The 16486-nt window shown below is 34.5% G+C and overlaps 1 non-coding gene across 1 annotated transcript; it reads left to right on the top strand.

Moving 5' to 3' along the window:
• The first annotated feature begins 16074 nt into the window (after window positions 1-16074).
• Window positions 16075-16181, top strand: LOC141625358 (small nucleolar RNA R71). Its single transcript, XR_012535143.1, has one exon. It is a non-coding gene; the product is annotated as a small nucleolar RNA R71 (small nucleolar RNA).
• The last annotated feature ends 305 nt before the right edge of the window (window positions 16182-16486 follow it).

Consider the following 16486-nt stretch of genomic DNA (forward strand, 5'->3'; position numbering starts at 1 on the left):
ATTTTATTTTTTCTCGGCTGTAAACCGAAACAAAAACAAAAACCTTTTTTTTTATTTTTATCTTCACGGTTTTTCTGTAAAAACCTAAACAAAATTTTTTTTTTTTTTTATAATCAGGCCACTGTGAACAGTAATCGAAACTGAAAAAAAAAAAAAAAAAAAATTCCGGCTCAAATTAAAACAAGAACCCTAATGCCTCTTTTATGTCTCTTTTGCGGCAAAAATGCCCTAAAACATAAATTCGATGAAGAAAATCGTTTATAGTTGCTATTAGAATATGATTAGCATATGAATTAATAAAACATGATTAATTTTATATGCCAAAAACTATATAGCAAAAACAATTTTTATATCATCAACACGACGATTCCATTTGAATTTTAACTTAATCTTCATTAAATCAAAAATTACCAATTTATCATATGTTTATATTAACTGATTAAACAACAATATGAAAAATCGAAATGGAAATAATCATCAACAACAAAGGGAAAAACAAAAAAAACAGACGGCTACAAAAAAAACTTTCGGCAAAATTTTTTTATTAAACCGAAATCCCTTTTTTTTTCGAAACCCTAAACATAAATTTACATCCAATTTTATGAAAATCATATAAATTAAAATTCGTGGCCTTGGCTCTAATACCACTTGTGGGATTTATCTATATGCATCCCTTTAATTTTAAGGACTATAACGAATTATAACATGATGAAACTAGTCATAAAATAAATTGCATAAACAAAATTGTAAAGGATTAAGAAATAACCTTCGGTCCTAGCAAAAACGGCTTAAGAACAATATCAAAGGTTATATTCGCCTATCAGTTGCACCCAAGACGATATGAGAAATGCCCCTTGATTATGCTAGAATCGATCCAAAAATTAACTAATTAATTTTTAGGTTTTTTGTGTTTTTCTTCTGATGAGATCGAGGCAAGAATGGGATAGCAAAATTAGGTTAGGAAAAGCTACTCCTAATCTACCTATAAACCGTGTAGGTTGAGCAATTAGGGTAGATTTTTCTTTTTTTAATTTCCGGCCCATATCCGAAAATAAGAGAGTATAATTTCCTTATTTTCGGTTATTCCAAAAATGTATAAAATGTGTTATATATAAATTGTCATCTAGTGAGGATCGAACCCATGACCTCTTGGTTTGAGTACCCTCACTATTACCACTATGACACATTCATCTTGTTGATATTAAATATAACCGATTACATTTAATTACGAATTAACATATTAATTCGTCCAAGCTAACATTACATACATTTAAATTAATATAACTTATTATATTCAATTTACGAATTGACAGTTAATTTGTCTCAACTAATATTATTTAATCTTCATTAAATAATTGTCTCATCAACACATTGACTAACTGTTTAGTCATATAAGGCATCAATGTTATTATATTTCTATAACCACATCTCTCAAACACATCCTATAGGTGTGACCTTTAGGGACCAGTTGATCACCGCCATTTGTATGATAATAACATCAAACTTTCTAGCAAGCCAACCGTTATTAGGTAATCGTTAATCAACTGTTAAAATACGAAGTATACCCTTGTGAACCTGTAAGAGATTTACAAATGTTATCACACTAATTTGTGGAGGGCACAAGCTCCAACATTAATTTGTTATCGACTAATCATGCCCCAAACATGGGATTCATCTAGGACATATGCATTATGGCATACATGATTATTCTAATGGCGGAAACATTAGTAAACGATTTCATGTAGACAACAGTTCTTAGGTTCATGTGAATAATCATAATTCTATGATAATTCAATTTTCATTAATATGAACAACCTACTTAACTTGTTGATATTTTTAAGAAGAAAGATCATTATCAACATAAGATACCTATCTATGTGCCAATCTAACATTCCATGTAATGATAGATTTGCATAATGTCTAATTTCATCCAGAATTGAAAACCTAAATATTTCTTTATAAAAGACAGTATTTGCACGTCATTCTCAATGAGTAATTTGTTATGCAATTCATGAAGGATGATTGCTCCCACTCAACTTCATGTCTACACATGACTGTCACTGACTCCCACTCAATTCCATGTATACACATGTTTCGTTTTCGACAACTCATTCGAAGCATTACATGATTTGGAATGGTCATTGCTTTTCTAAGTATTAGTTAAAACCATATATGTCATTCACATATCCCTTTCTAAATGCCCATTTGGAAAGTGGTTTTAATACCTTACTTATTTTCATAATGAGGTATAGCAATGATTTGAATCTTTTGCTTAGTTACTAATTAACATAGCTTTTGTAGACATCGACATGCCTCTCTATGCAACTCTTAATCATAAATTTCTATTTACTTTGGATTGGTCTCAAAAATCCCAAATAAATCCATTTACTTGCATATATACCATTTTGGTTTCATAAGGCTCTTAAGTAAAATGTTGAATTTTAAAATCTCTAGGTATATCCACTTCATAGATCAAAATCTTATTTTCCAAGAACATATTCTTTTGTCTTTTCATAAGTGTAAAGTTAATGCTTTCTTTTGGTCTCCTCACGTCAAGAGTCTAACCTAAGAACATCTTCTTTTGGTCTCCTCACGTAGATCCCATACTTAAGAACATCTTCTTTTGGTCTCCTCACGTAGATCCCATACCTAAGAACATCTTCTTTTGGTCTCCTCACGTAGATTCCATCTGGTCAAGGTTTGTGGCTAAATTTACTCCCAGCCTATCATTAAGAAAAATATCAAGGTTTCTCAATATCAAGGTTTGTGGCTAAATTTACTCTCACTCTATCTTTAGGAAAAATACACTAAATTTCTCCAAAGATAGCTCTTGAGCCACAAATAATGATGGTGTAAGAGGAAAACATTTCACATGTCAACCTATAGAGATCTATTTGAGACATATTGAAAAGATAATGTAGACTAGACATTTTAATTTTGATAGGTGTATCAAATAAGGTTGGTAAAGTTCCCTAATATGAGTTCAATAACTCAACATAACTTCATAATTGATCTTACATAAGTAAGTTGTGACTTTAGTCACAATGGTATAAGGAGAATCGAATTCATAGCTTATGGACATATAATGATTCGATCATTATATTTCTCTAATGATCAATTTAAGTTGATAAAATCTTAATGTTTCTAGATGCAAGAAGTGTATGATGACAAATTTTAGAACAAACGATACGATAAGGTGAGTGACTTGGGTTTCAAACCAAGTCACCAATATCCAAAATACAACCATTGTTTTAAAGGAAACAAACAAATTTCCAAGTCGAACGAGGAAATTAAAATATTTCTAAAATTTCAAAACACGATAATAAAGATAAAGCAAAATAAGGCCATGCTTCCATAAATCTAACACCATGGGCGGCTACATATAGCTTCCCTCAACATCTTCTAGGCTTGCCTGTCTTTGCCTTTGTCCTTGCTTAGATGCCCTAAGTACAATAAAAAGGGTAATCATCACAACTTGTATCAAAATACCAAAGTTGAGATCGAAACAAAAAGATAGGGATAGTTTTTTACCTATTGGAACAATCTTTCCAGCTTTGATATCGCCAAGATACTTTGAACAATTCCTCTTCCAATGCCCAACACCATTACAATAGTGGCATTTGTCCTCGGAGGAGGCACCCTTTTTAGACTTAGAGGAGCTAGCTTCAAAAGCCTTCCCTTTGCCCTTGTTGGGAGTTAGCTTCTTACTCCTGTTGCCACTTTTCTTAAATTTCCCTTTACTCTTTTGATTAACTAGTATTGGCGCCCGGCTTCGCCCGGGCTACCTCTAATTACCATTAATTTTTTTTCATTAAATAAAATTACTTAAATTTGCATAACCCATAAATTTATCATTTATCATTAATATATTTTTCTATGACATATCCTAAAATTACGATGAAATAAATTTTAAGACAAATTCACTACTCCCGCTATTAATATTTTACTATTATTAATGAAACAATAGTAATAACATTTCACTACTTGCTCGTACTAATCATTGTTACTTTCACTACTCCCGCCGTAATTATTGTTACTGTCACTACTGGCGCATTAATATTGATAATTTCACTACTCCCGCCGTAATTATTTTTATTTCCACTATTGCTGCATTAATATTGATTATCTCACTACCCCCTTTGTTGTTTCTACCACTTTCATTAATCTCGCTGATAATATTGTTACTTTTACTATTTAAATGAGTGATTACTATCATATAACTATATCCAATGTTACTACAATTCTTTTCTTTTCTGACGAAATTACTTTTACTATTTAGGCATGCAATTTTAAGAGGATTATATATTTATATAAATATATTACATATATGCATTAAATCAAATCGAAAGAATTATGCAATATTATATAGGGTTATTTCATAACAATAATCCATCCTATTGGTGGTCTGCAATAATCACTCCATCCTATCAATAATCCCAATTAAATTCAATCTAAGCATCATACCTTCTAATAACGAAACAGCTTATATATGGAATCTAACTTGAATTATTTATAACCTACTTATATTATATTTTTGTATGTTAAATAATTAATATCTTTATACATCTAATAAACTATAAAGTTTAATAAAATTGCATAGATTTTAAATTTAATATATAATTTTATAATGATAATAATTAATACCATAAGTGTGCATATTTATACTAATGAATTATTTTATTTTAAGAAAATTTACCATCTTCTACTCCTCTATAAATATTTAGGAAAATTACCAAGTATCTTCTTTCATTTAGGCTCCTTGAAATTGACCATCTTAATTAATTATTTTATTTCAAGGAAATTGACCATGTTTTAATCTCTTATAAATGTTTAGAAAAATTACCAAGCTTCTATATAATTTAATTTTAACCCAGACTATATAATATTTGCATTGAGATCCCTTAATCGGGTCCATCACACGGTGCTAGTGATTTAAAACTATATAGTATAATTAATTTGTATAACTTTCTTTAATTACATTGAAGTCCCTTGGTTTCTGGATTTAATATATAGTATTGATGTTGAGCACATCCTTGGTGGTGCTAACATTTAACCCCATATCCCTCTCGGCTTGTCCAAGCATTTTGTGCAATTCGTCAAGGGACACTTTTAAGTTTTGCATATTAAAATTCACCCTGAATTGAACATATGCCTTAACCTTGTTAAAGGAATGAAGAATTCGGTCAATGATGAGTTCTTCGGGAATTTCTACCTTTTGCATCTTTAGAGTCTCAACATGCTCCATTAACTTGAGCACATGAGGACTAACATTTTGGCCCTCCTTGATATTGAGATCGAAAAATGCGGATGCCGCTTCATATTGTATGATCCTTGGAGCTTGTGAAAACATGGTCACAAGCTTCGTATAGATCTCATATGCGGTGTTAATCTTTATAGCACTCCTTTGGAGATCGGCCTCCATAGAGAAGATCAACACATTTTTGACTGCAGCCAACTCCTTTTGGTAAGTCTCATAGGCTTGCCTACCGGCGGGGGTAGACCTTGCGGTAGGTATGGCGGTAGAGGCCTCGGTGAGGTAACGAAGCTTGTCGTCACCCTCTGCGGCCAAACGGAGTTGAGCGTCCCAATCGGCAAAGTTAGATCCATTCTTTTCTAATTTACATCTATCCATGAAGGATCGGAGCCAAGAAACATTGGTGAGAGTGGTCGAGCTAGCGTTTGCGGATGAGTTTGGAGTTGTCATTGCAATTGAGAAAACAATTTTGACTACAAAATAGGAAGTGAAGGAATTAATAAACATTTATCGTTTTAATAATACTTGTAAACATTATAAACAAGTTTTAAACATTTATATAGTGACCTCTACCCAAATATTATAAATGATCCTGAGATCCAAATTCATATTAACTCGGGCACGATGAGTCGATTCATCCCTAATCAATATAATTCGGTGGATTAACTCTTTAATCGATTCTACTTCTAGAACTCTCGGTCGATAAAATTACTTTAATATTTATCTTAAGCCCGGAACACATGCGGCTACGGTCGCGAATACTTCCGTTGAGCTCAATCCAAATTTCGATGCAATAACAATTTACTACCCACTTACCCAACGTAACAAGTTTAGCACCTCGGTGAGCCGAGCCTACTTCCTTATGAAATTGGGACTCATGGTTCTACTATTTGGTAAGACTAATTCTCAATTATTATTTAGTGAGAGGTCTTGTCAATTTATTATCTATCTTATTTTAAGTGAACTAAAGCGGTGAACTACTATAATTATAATTGACACGGTCGATGACTCGATAAAATATGATATGCATGTGTAGTTATGGCGATTTGGCTATGCATGCAAACATATAAAATAAATGCAAAGCAAAGCAATAAAATCCTAGTATGGCCTTCCTAAAATAGTAAGTTTAATAAACTATTTACAAATTCAAAAACCAACTCCTTGGTCCCTTAAACTTTATTTGGCACGCACTTCAAGGCAACACCGTCTTTGTCGGGACGCCTTCCCGAATGGCACCGTCTTCAAGGAACTCCGGGATAAATAAATTACATAGATTTTCTACTTTATACATTATAAAAACAAAAAACAAAAATAAAATAAAAGTGATACGAGATCACAAATAATTACAACCGAATCGATATCCCCATTCATTTCGGGAAATATCAATTAAAAAACTAAGGCCATACTAAGTACATATTACATAATTCAAAATTATATAAAATAAAACATGACATTCATACTAAAAATGCAGCATTAATATATGTATGAAACATGCCATGTGATGTGCCAAATCGCCCTATTTAAACCAATATCGTATATTGGTCTGGTTTTATGGATAGTTGCGAATATTAACTTATTAAAATATATGTCCAAGTTAATTACCCCAACTGTTTTAGGACTCAAAAATTTAGTCTTCACTAAATATTTGACAATAATTCAAATTGATATTCTATTATTGCTCACTAAACATCTTTGAATCATAAAAAAAAAAAAAAAAAAAAAAAAAAAAAACTCTCAATAAGTCATAAAAATTCGAAAATTTCAAAATCATAATTTTATATATTCTGCAAAATTCTCAACATCCCAAAATTTTACTAAAATTTGCCCATAGAATATTTTTAATTTATTTCACAAATAAATCGCATAATACATAACTTTAACCTTTTAATTCCAAATTAAACATAAAAATTATGAAAAATCAAAATTAAAATTTTGAAAATTATATATAAATTTCCAGGACCTGGAAATGATAAATTTTCAAGCCCCAAAAATCGAATTTACAATTATGACCATTAAAGTTGCTATTTATCAATTTTATTATATAAAAATCAATAATCACCCAAATAAAACGAAATTAGACATGCAACTTTAGATCTGATGTTCATATCATATATACAACATTGGGAAAAATTTTCATGCCATAAAATTCATTTTAGCTATCTTTGCTAAAATAGTCACTAATTATGTGATTTTTACATCTAAAAATCATAAATCATGCAAAGTAAAACCATTTTACCTCAAAATTTACATACACTGTGTAAATATTGCATGTGACAACATACTAAAATTTCATGGGCATAAACGAAGTCTAACTAATTTTAACCAAAATACCTCCATTTAATCCATTTTTATCAAGTAAAAATCATAAAACATGCAATATAAAACACTTTTATACGAAATTTTACATACAATAATTAAAATATGCATGTGAGGTCGTGTACAAATTTCAAGGTCAGAATCATAGTCTAACTTATTTTAGTATTTTAAAGGTCATTTTACTAAATAAAATGTAATAAAAATACTAAAAATTAAATTAATGAGCAATAAAAATACCATAAATCATCAAAATGACCTTAAATCAATTTAGGACCAGAATGTTAATCATGCAAAAAAAATTTGGCCTTTATCTTCATAAATCACAAAATATTAGTTTTATTTAAGATACATATAACTCGAAAAAACTATAAATCGATTATGCATGCAACAACCATTGCTCTGATACCAATTGTAAGATTCATTAAACTCTTATTAGACATTTCTAATAACTATATAAATTTAGTTTAGTCATAAACTAACAAGATCTTATGCATGCATAACAATATAAAATAAAGTAAGAAGAAATCGATCTACTTACAAAGAGGGCCGAATGGTTATACTAATTGGACACCTTCCAAATTAGTCTTCTTAAGAAAATCCTAGTACTCCAAAGATGAAATTAGATCCAATATTAGAATCTACTCCTCAAGGATTTGTACCAAGATAACCCTCTTAAACAAATACTAATTTGAATACTAGAAATTAGTATATGTATCTTAAAATAACTACTAATATTATTATTTACTACTAGTAGTAATGTCTTGGTAGTATTAGTGATTTTGTGAGATGTTCTTTCTTATTTGTTCTTGACAAATTAGAGAGAATTTTTCAATTATCAATATGATAGTATCATACAAGAATGAATTATGGGAATAAGAAGAGAAAACTCTTCTTATTCACATGGGTGGTCGGGTGGCTTAGGGAAGGATGCCCTATCAATGTTCAAGATTGTTCTTCTCAAGATGTAGAGTGTAGGGCTAGGTTTAGGTCTTTTAGAGACATAATCATTGTGCTTAATTCTCAATTAGAACAACAATTAAGTCCCAAACCTACCCAACCCCCTCCATTTACACGGCACAAATGGACTTAAAATGGTCCATTTTATGTTTGTCAAATGTTAATTTGTATAGTGTGACATATTGGACATGTTACTAGACATGTTTCTTAATAATGCATTTTTAACTTATTAAAAATTATTATATAAACAAAATACACATACAAAAAATTAACTAGTAATTCATAATTACAAGTACTTAAAATGGGTCATTGAATTATAAATCATAACAATTTGTATTTATAATAAATCATTCATTCTTATTTTAATTGTTTCGTAAACAAAAATAAAACCTAAGTAATAAAACAATTTTACATTACTTAGAACGAATCTTTTTTAATCGAATTACAATAAGATACGAATTCTCACTCACAAAATCATTCGTTCAATTTTAAGGAATTAATTAACTTGTATCAACATACAATTAATTAATTAATCACTTAAGAGTGTTACCCTAGAGGTATGACCTTAAGGCATCAACTGATCACCACCGTTATACGACAGTAATGTCAAACTCTAGGCAGCCAATCATTACCGATTAATGTGGATCAGTTGACAATAAAATATTACTTTCCCTCATGCATTCTTATTATGAGAAATTAACATGTGATCGCATTACTGTCGAGGACACTTACTCCAACAAAATATCCTCAAACCGAACCTTTACTCGTCTCGAGTAAAGAGATGACAAAGACTATGACCTTTATTAATACTACTAGCCGATGAGAGATAATTAGCGGGTCTCACTCCGCCTCTTCAACTCACAATAAGACATCTATGAGATAAGATGCCTTCTTACAAGGCAAGGTGGGACTTGCCAAAATGGCGACGCATCCTAATATTTTAGCGCACAATAACAAGTAAAGGATGCATCTACAAAAAGAACAGTCACTTTGCTCATCTAAGTGGCAGAAATCACCTACAAGGGAAGCAATTCAAGGGCACACAGTCCATCATAGATATTGGTTCTCCTAGGTACTAAGTTCAAGAGGATACAAATAAGTCACCTCCAAGTTGTGTTAAACTAGGTTACCTTTATCCACAATTGCTAAATGCTTTTTTCAAGAGTCAAGTTCCTACGGTGTTAGAAAACACTGTAAGATCACGGAATTCCCCCTCTTGCCTAGACAAGAAGAAGGGTCGTCCCCTCTACACCATGCAATATAATAGGATCATCATTGGATAAAAGAGTTTCAAAGTACATGAGTTTCGTTGATAGCAGTTTGCTTTTGGGTTTATTTTTCCCCCATTTTTGTAGCATTTGACGATTAAGAACATGCCATTTTTTTATGTTTGGCATTTTCAACTTTTGCATTTCTTTGAACAATTTTCAAAGTAACCTCATTTATAGCAAGGGTACTTATATTATAAGCATAGGAGTCTATTTTCTCCTCATTTCATTTGATGCAATTGCAAACATTTTTTACATTGATAGCTTGAACTCAATTTGACATTTTTGTACTCATTCCCTTTTTGTTGACAAAAATATGATGATAAAAGTGTAAGGACGGTTGCATTGCATCAAGGGTCACCTTCGAATAAACGGTAGCCAAGGAGTTATCACACCACAAGGCACTCTTGACTAGGCCTTAGTCCATGGGTGAAAGGATACTAGTATGACACATCATAGGGTGTCTTGAGAGTATTCTAGCAAACAAAGTCTCAAGGAGAAAAATTATCTACAAGGACCTTATATACACTTGTCAAGCTGCCCAAATAAGCATTTTCACAAAAATTTTCTAAAATGCAACTACATGCCATAATGCAACTATCATATATACAACTCTAATGCACATGCTACTATCAACTAATATGCCATGTAAACTAAATGCAAACTCTTAACAATACATTGGTTTGTACCGTATCAATCAAAATATAGCCACGTTATCATAAACATATAAAAAGGAGGAAGGAGATTTGGAAAGATCATACCATGCGGTCTTCTATTTGCTTCATGCCTCGAATGTGGCGTAGTCGACCCAATGTGATAAGAGTGACAAACAAACAAACAAATATATACAATTCTACACTACAAATGAACATGTTTTTGGATTTTTTAAAATTTTTCAAATTTTTATCATTTTTGAAATAAGTGTAGATGTTAGAATTCCCAATCCCCACACTAGTATGGACATTGTCCTCAATGGACAAGACGATAGGGAATTATGCAATTGCACGAAACTAAATGAAATGCATGAATTCTAAACAAAATGCATACTATATGTGAGATATTTACATATGATGAGTATTTACATGTGATGCAAGCTAAACTAAACTATATGATGCATGCTTTCTATTGTTCGGAGAGCTAATTTAAATTAACTCGGTTTGCTTATGAATTAACTTCCCTAAACCGAACAAAACATTATCTCTAGTACAAAAATAGAAAAGTTTATTCACAAGCATGCAAGTGCAATGCATGAAAAGTAAGTTTTCATTTTGGATTTTTTACGGTGAGAGCAAAAAGATAGTCACCTCAATGTTACCGAGGTGTGAGTCCTTTGGTGGTGCTAGGACTCAAATACTCTCATCCATCAAAGAGTCCAAAATGACTCTCTAAATGCTCTAAACTAAATGTTATACAAGCTATACAAGTCATGTCAATAATGTCAACATGAGATAAAAACAAAGCAAAAGGAGGGGTAGGAGACTCACAATGGAATAGGTCGAAATACTAGCATAAGCCATCAACCACGCACTTGTGTCGTCCTCCTTCATGCTTGGTCAACCATCAACTTTCACTCATTTCATCATCATCATCATCATCATCATCTCCCTCCATGGACCAAGAGGCATCATCATCATCATCCTCTTCTTCTTCTTCTCCACTTGAGCTTTGCTCTTCATCATCATCTTGGCTAGACCCACTACCTTCCCCATCCTCATCATCAACAACCTCCTCAATCTCCCTAGTTTCCCGGACATACCCTTCTTCATCTCTAGAAGTTTGAGGAAAGAACACCTTCCTATCCGCCCAGTCCGGCAAAGAACTCTTGGGATCAAGGAGTCCTTGCCTAGCAAGATGGTAAACGAGTGGATATTAGGCATAATAGGCATTCACCCGATCTTTGTAGGCTTCTTTATGGATATGCTTCATGAATTGCGTCAAGTAGTCATTGCCCGTCACAACACTAGGATCATTTGTTGTGAACTCTTGGTAGGCAAAGGGGTAAGGAGGTACCACTAAGGAGGAGGTTTCTTCATTTGGACATTGTTTCTCCTTGATGATGTTCTTGGCAATCTTTGAGACGGGAAGAAGGTAGTTATAACGGCGAGTGTTGAGACGGCAAATTTTCCCGGGCAAAATAATCGAATTGGCATCCTTGATTGTCCACTCATATACTTGGGCGGAGTTGTCATGTTTTACCCAATGGATGTTGTGGATCAAAGTGTGCATGTCAAGGAGGTTGCCACCTTTAAACGGTTTGTAGGTGTTGTCTTCATTGAATTGTGGGTTAAAGTGCTTTGCCAATCTTGTTATCAAACCTCCATTCACAATGAAAGCCGCTTTTTCCTTTCCTTCCTTGAAGTCTAACCATCTCTCAATCAAAAATTGAAGGATATTATATTCATTCTTTGATTTCCCTGGGGCATTCATCTTGGAATCCAAATAGGTGAGGTCGAGTTCGGTCATATGGGTAGCTTATTTCCTAGCAATCAAGGTGTTGGAAACGAACCTATGCCAATACTGTATACCCGGATGATGGATATACAAGGCATTACACTCTCTAAATGTAGTCAACTTCCTTCCGGAGATCGCCTTCCAAAGGGGCTTGGCATCAAATTTATGGGGTTTCTTGTGGAAATCCCAAAGGTCATCAATTCCAAAAACCTTTCCGAACTCATCCTTACTCATCCTCCTACTCTTGTTCTCAAGCCGGAATTCGACATATTTCCGAGTCTCTACCTTATACTCCATCAAAGAACTTATGAACTCCAATGTGAGGGAAGGGTAAGTTAATTCGTTCATTTTGAACAAGGTAGACAATCCCATGGACTCGAAAAATGCTCTTGTTTGGTCTAGCACCCCCAATTTCCCCAAAGTGTCTTGGCATGGAAACTTAGTGGCGATAATTTTCTTCTTAGTAAGGGATTCAAAGGCTTTTCTATGCTCATTAGAAATAAAAGTTACCTCTAGATAATCTTTTAGTTGCTCAATTTCCGATAAAGCGGTAGTAACTTCTTCAACGGCCTCAACGACTTTTCTTGCTTGTACACTTGGTTGCTCAACCACCACTAAAGCTTTAGAAGCTATAACCTTTTGTCTTTTGGAGAGTGTTTGGGGAATAGGTGCTTTGGTGTTGCCCTTTATCCTCGCCATTGTTGATTTTTCCTTCAAATTTGTGTCAACAAACCTTGAGTATGCTTGAATGCTCCCGTCTTCTTCCAACTTCAATCAAATTTCCAATCAATTTGGGGGTTTTTGAATTTTACCCTAACCCTAGAAATTTTGATTGATTTTGTGAATATTTTGATGTTTGAAGGTCTTTTTTGTTGACAAAGGAGTGATTTGTTTTGATTTTGAGCAAGTTTGCAATTGATTTGGATGAATTTGGTTGAGAAATTTGTGTTTTTGGATGATGGAGTTGATGGTTATAGTGAGGGAATGTGTTTTGTTTGTGTTTGAAGAAGAATAGAAATGAGGGATGAAGGTTGAAGAATCCCGTGTTTATGCTTAGAAACAGGCAGGGACGCTCGACCTCATATGTGGATGGGCGGTTTTTTATTCAGGAATTTTGCTTAAGCTCTGGGGACGCCCGTCCTCAGCTCGGCTCGAGCGGATCGAGTACTGGGACGCCCGTCCTGAAGACAGCTCGGGCGGATTCTGCTAAAGCTCAATTTTTTTCTTTTCTTCCTTGCGTCAGCCCCCACGAGCTCAGGTCTGCCCATGGGGATCTCTTTCCCGCAATCTTTGCTTCTTCATTTCCTATTCCTTTGTCATGAGGTTGCACTACAAAGGCTTGGCTAGCCTAGGCAATTGCTTCCCCAGACTTGATCATCAAACACTACACATTCAAAACACGTTACAATCCCTCCCTCACTTGCTCTCATGTTAGAAAAATTATACAACAAGGCATATAAAATGCATTGCAAAAATTGAATAGTGTACAAGTTAAATGAAATGCAAGTTAAGGGGTTAGAATATTTACAAATTGTGGTTTAGGGAGGACTCCACCAAACTCTCCTTTTCTTGAGAGGTGTCAAGCGGGTAAAGCAAGGGCATTGTTGATGTTGCTCAACGCCTTGAAGAAGTAGTCAAAGGCTTGTTCATTGTCCTGATAGAGGTCTTGCATAAACCTTGGCACATTGTTGTCTTCATTCATGTAGTAACCCGAGTCAAAGAGGTGACAAGGATCTACAAAGCCTTGGTCTAGAGTCATAGCATTCCCAATATAGGGGTTAACAAATCCTTCAAATTCGTCATCCCATAGACCACATACTTCCCTTGCTTCTTTTCCTATGTTGGGACGATCATGAGTTGGCAAGAACAACTCTTCTTCCTTGTTGTCATGGCCAATGAGGCCTCTATTGATACTTGTCATGGGTGAGCTTTTCAAGCTCTCATTCTTGTTGTGAAAAATTACATGTTCTCCGAATAGAGACACTTCAACATCATCAATATCTTTCTTCCAATTGGGCGGTGTGTCTTTGCCCTTCTCTTTAAGATTCCCATCTTTCACTTGTCCTTTGAATGGGGTTCCACTTTATTCTTGTCACCTTCTCGTCTATAGTAATCAACCATAAAGCATGGCTCAAGCAAGTTGGGAGCTCTCATAGTCTTATCAAGATTAAAGGTGATTGTTTCATCACCAACTTCAAGTGTGAGCATCTCGTGCTTTACATCAGTCACCGCTCCGGCGGTGTATAGGAATGGTCTTCCTAGAATAATTGGAATGTTGGAATCTTCCTCCATATCAACAATAACAAAGTCCACCGGTATGAAAAATGTTCCAATCCTCACGGGCACATCTTGTTGCTCGGACCGCCATTTATAAGGTCATGTTAGTGCACTTGAGCTCTCCCACTCCTAGTTTTTCACATACCGAATATGGCATGACACGCACACTTGCACCTAGATCACATAGTGACTTGTTGATTGTGGTGTCACCAATGGTACATAGAATGGAGAAACTTCCCGGATCCTTGAGCTTAGGTGGGGAATTTCCCTTGAAGAATTGCACTACTTATCTTTGTGAAGGCGATGGTCTCCAACTTCCTTATGGACTTCTTCTTGGTAAGGATGTCTTTCATGTATTTTGCATAGGCCGGAACATGGTTGATCAACTCCGTGAATGGTATAGAAACCTCTAGGTTCTTTACAATCTTCATGAACTTTCCAAGTTTCTCGTCAAGCTTGGGCTTGGCTTGGCGACTTGGAAATGGAAGTATAATCACAATAGGTTCTTTTTCAACCTCTTTGGCCTTCTCCTCATTTCTCTTCTTCAATGAGTCATTGGTAGTTGGTTCTACTACCTTAGGATTTCTCCTCAATGGTTCCATCACATCTCTTTGCTTAACACTTTCCTCAACAACATCCTCTTCAATTGGCACCTTAGGTCCCTCATATGTTGTACCACTCCTCAAGTGAATGACATTAATGGTCTCATGTCTTGTAGGAGAATTACCTTAAGGAGGTAATTGTCCTTTTTGTCTTTGGGAACTTGAAGAGGCCAATTGGGACAATTGTGTTTCCAACATCTTGGTATGAGCAAGGATATTGTTGATGGTAGTGTCTTTGGCTTGGCTATCTCTTTGCATTTGAATAAAGAAATCTTGTTGGCTCTTTTGCATTTGGAGGACCACTTTTTGAACATCAAAAGCTTGGTTATTGGATTGATTGTAAGAGGGTTGGTTTTGGTTGAAGTATGGTCTTTAAGTAGGATTTCTCAATGGAGGTGGGGTGTATGTTGATTGAGGATTTTGAACGTTTTGTCTTTTGTATGAGAAGTTTGGGTGGAATTTTGTGTTTTCATTATAATAGTTGGAGTAAGGGGTGTCATTCTTGTATGCTTGGAAAGCATTCACTTGCTCACTTGTGCCCCTACACTCTTGTTGATCATCTCCCAAAGTTCCACAATTCTCACACACTCCACTTGGAATAGAAGATGTTGCCACCATGGCATTGACATGTTGCTTGCATGATTGAGAACCTTCATTCATCTTGTCTATGGCTTTCTCAAATTTCAAGTTCATTGTGTCAATATGGGAGCTTAGTTGGGCACCCAAATCAGCACTCAATTGTGTGACAGAGTCAACTTCATGTCTCCCTCCCCTAGTAGCTTTTCTTGGCCTACTATATTGAGAGTTGTGAACCGCCATCTCCTCTATCTTTGCCCAAGTTTGGTTGTCATCTACCTCGGTGACTCTTCTATTAAAACCCATGTTGAGCACATTCCTTAAATCTTCATACAACCCATTCCAAAATTGTTGAACAAGAAACCATTCGCTTAGACCATGATGAGGACAAGAGCGACATGTATCTTTGAATCTCTCCTAAGCCTCATATAGAGACTCTTCATCTCTTTGCTTGAACCTGGTGATTTGGGCTCTTAACATGTTGGTCTTCTCCGGAGGGTAGAACTTCTTATAAAAGGCAAGTGCTAACTTCTTCCATGAATCAATTCCAAGAGTGGCCTTGTCTAGGCTCTTTAACCATTTCTTTGCGGCTTCGATCAAGGAAAAAGGAAACAATGCCCATCGAATTTGGTCTTGAGTTACCCCCGTTTGGGAAATTGCATCACAATAGTCACAAAAAGTCTCCATGTGTAGATGAGGATTCTCACTAGGCATCTCTCCAAATTGACTTCTCTCAACTAATTGTATGAATGCGGATTTGGCAATGAAATTACCGGTCAAGTGGG

Source organism: Silene latifolia, chromosome X (genome assembly GCF_048544455.1).
Source record: "Silene latifolia isolate original U9 population chromosome X, ASM4854445v1, whole genome shotgun sequence".
In the NCBI taxonomy this organism is placed as follows: Eukaryota; Viridiplantae; Streptophyta; class Magnoliopsida; order Caryophyllales; family Caryophyllaceae; genus Silene; species Silene latifolia.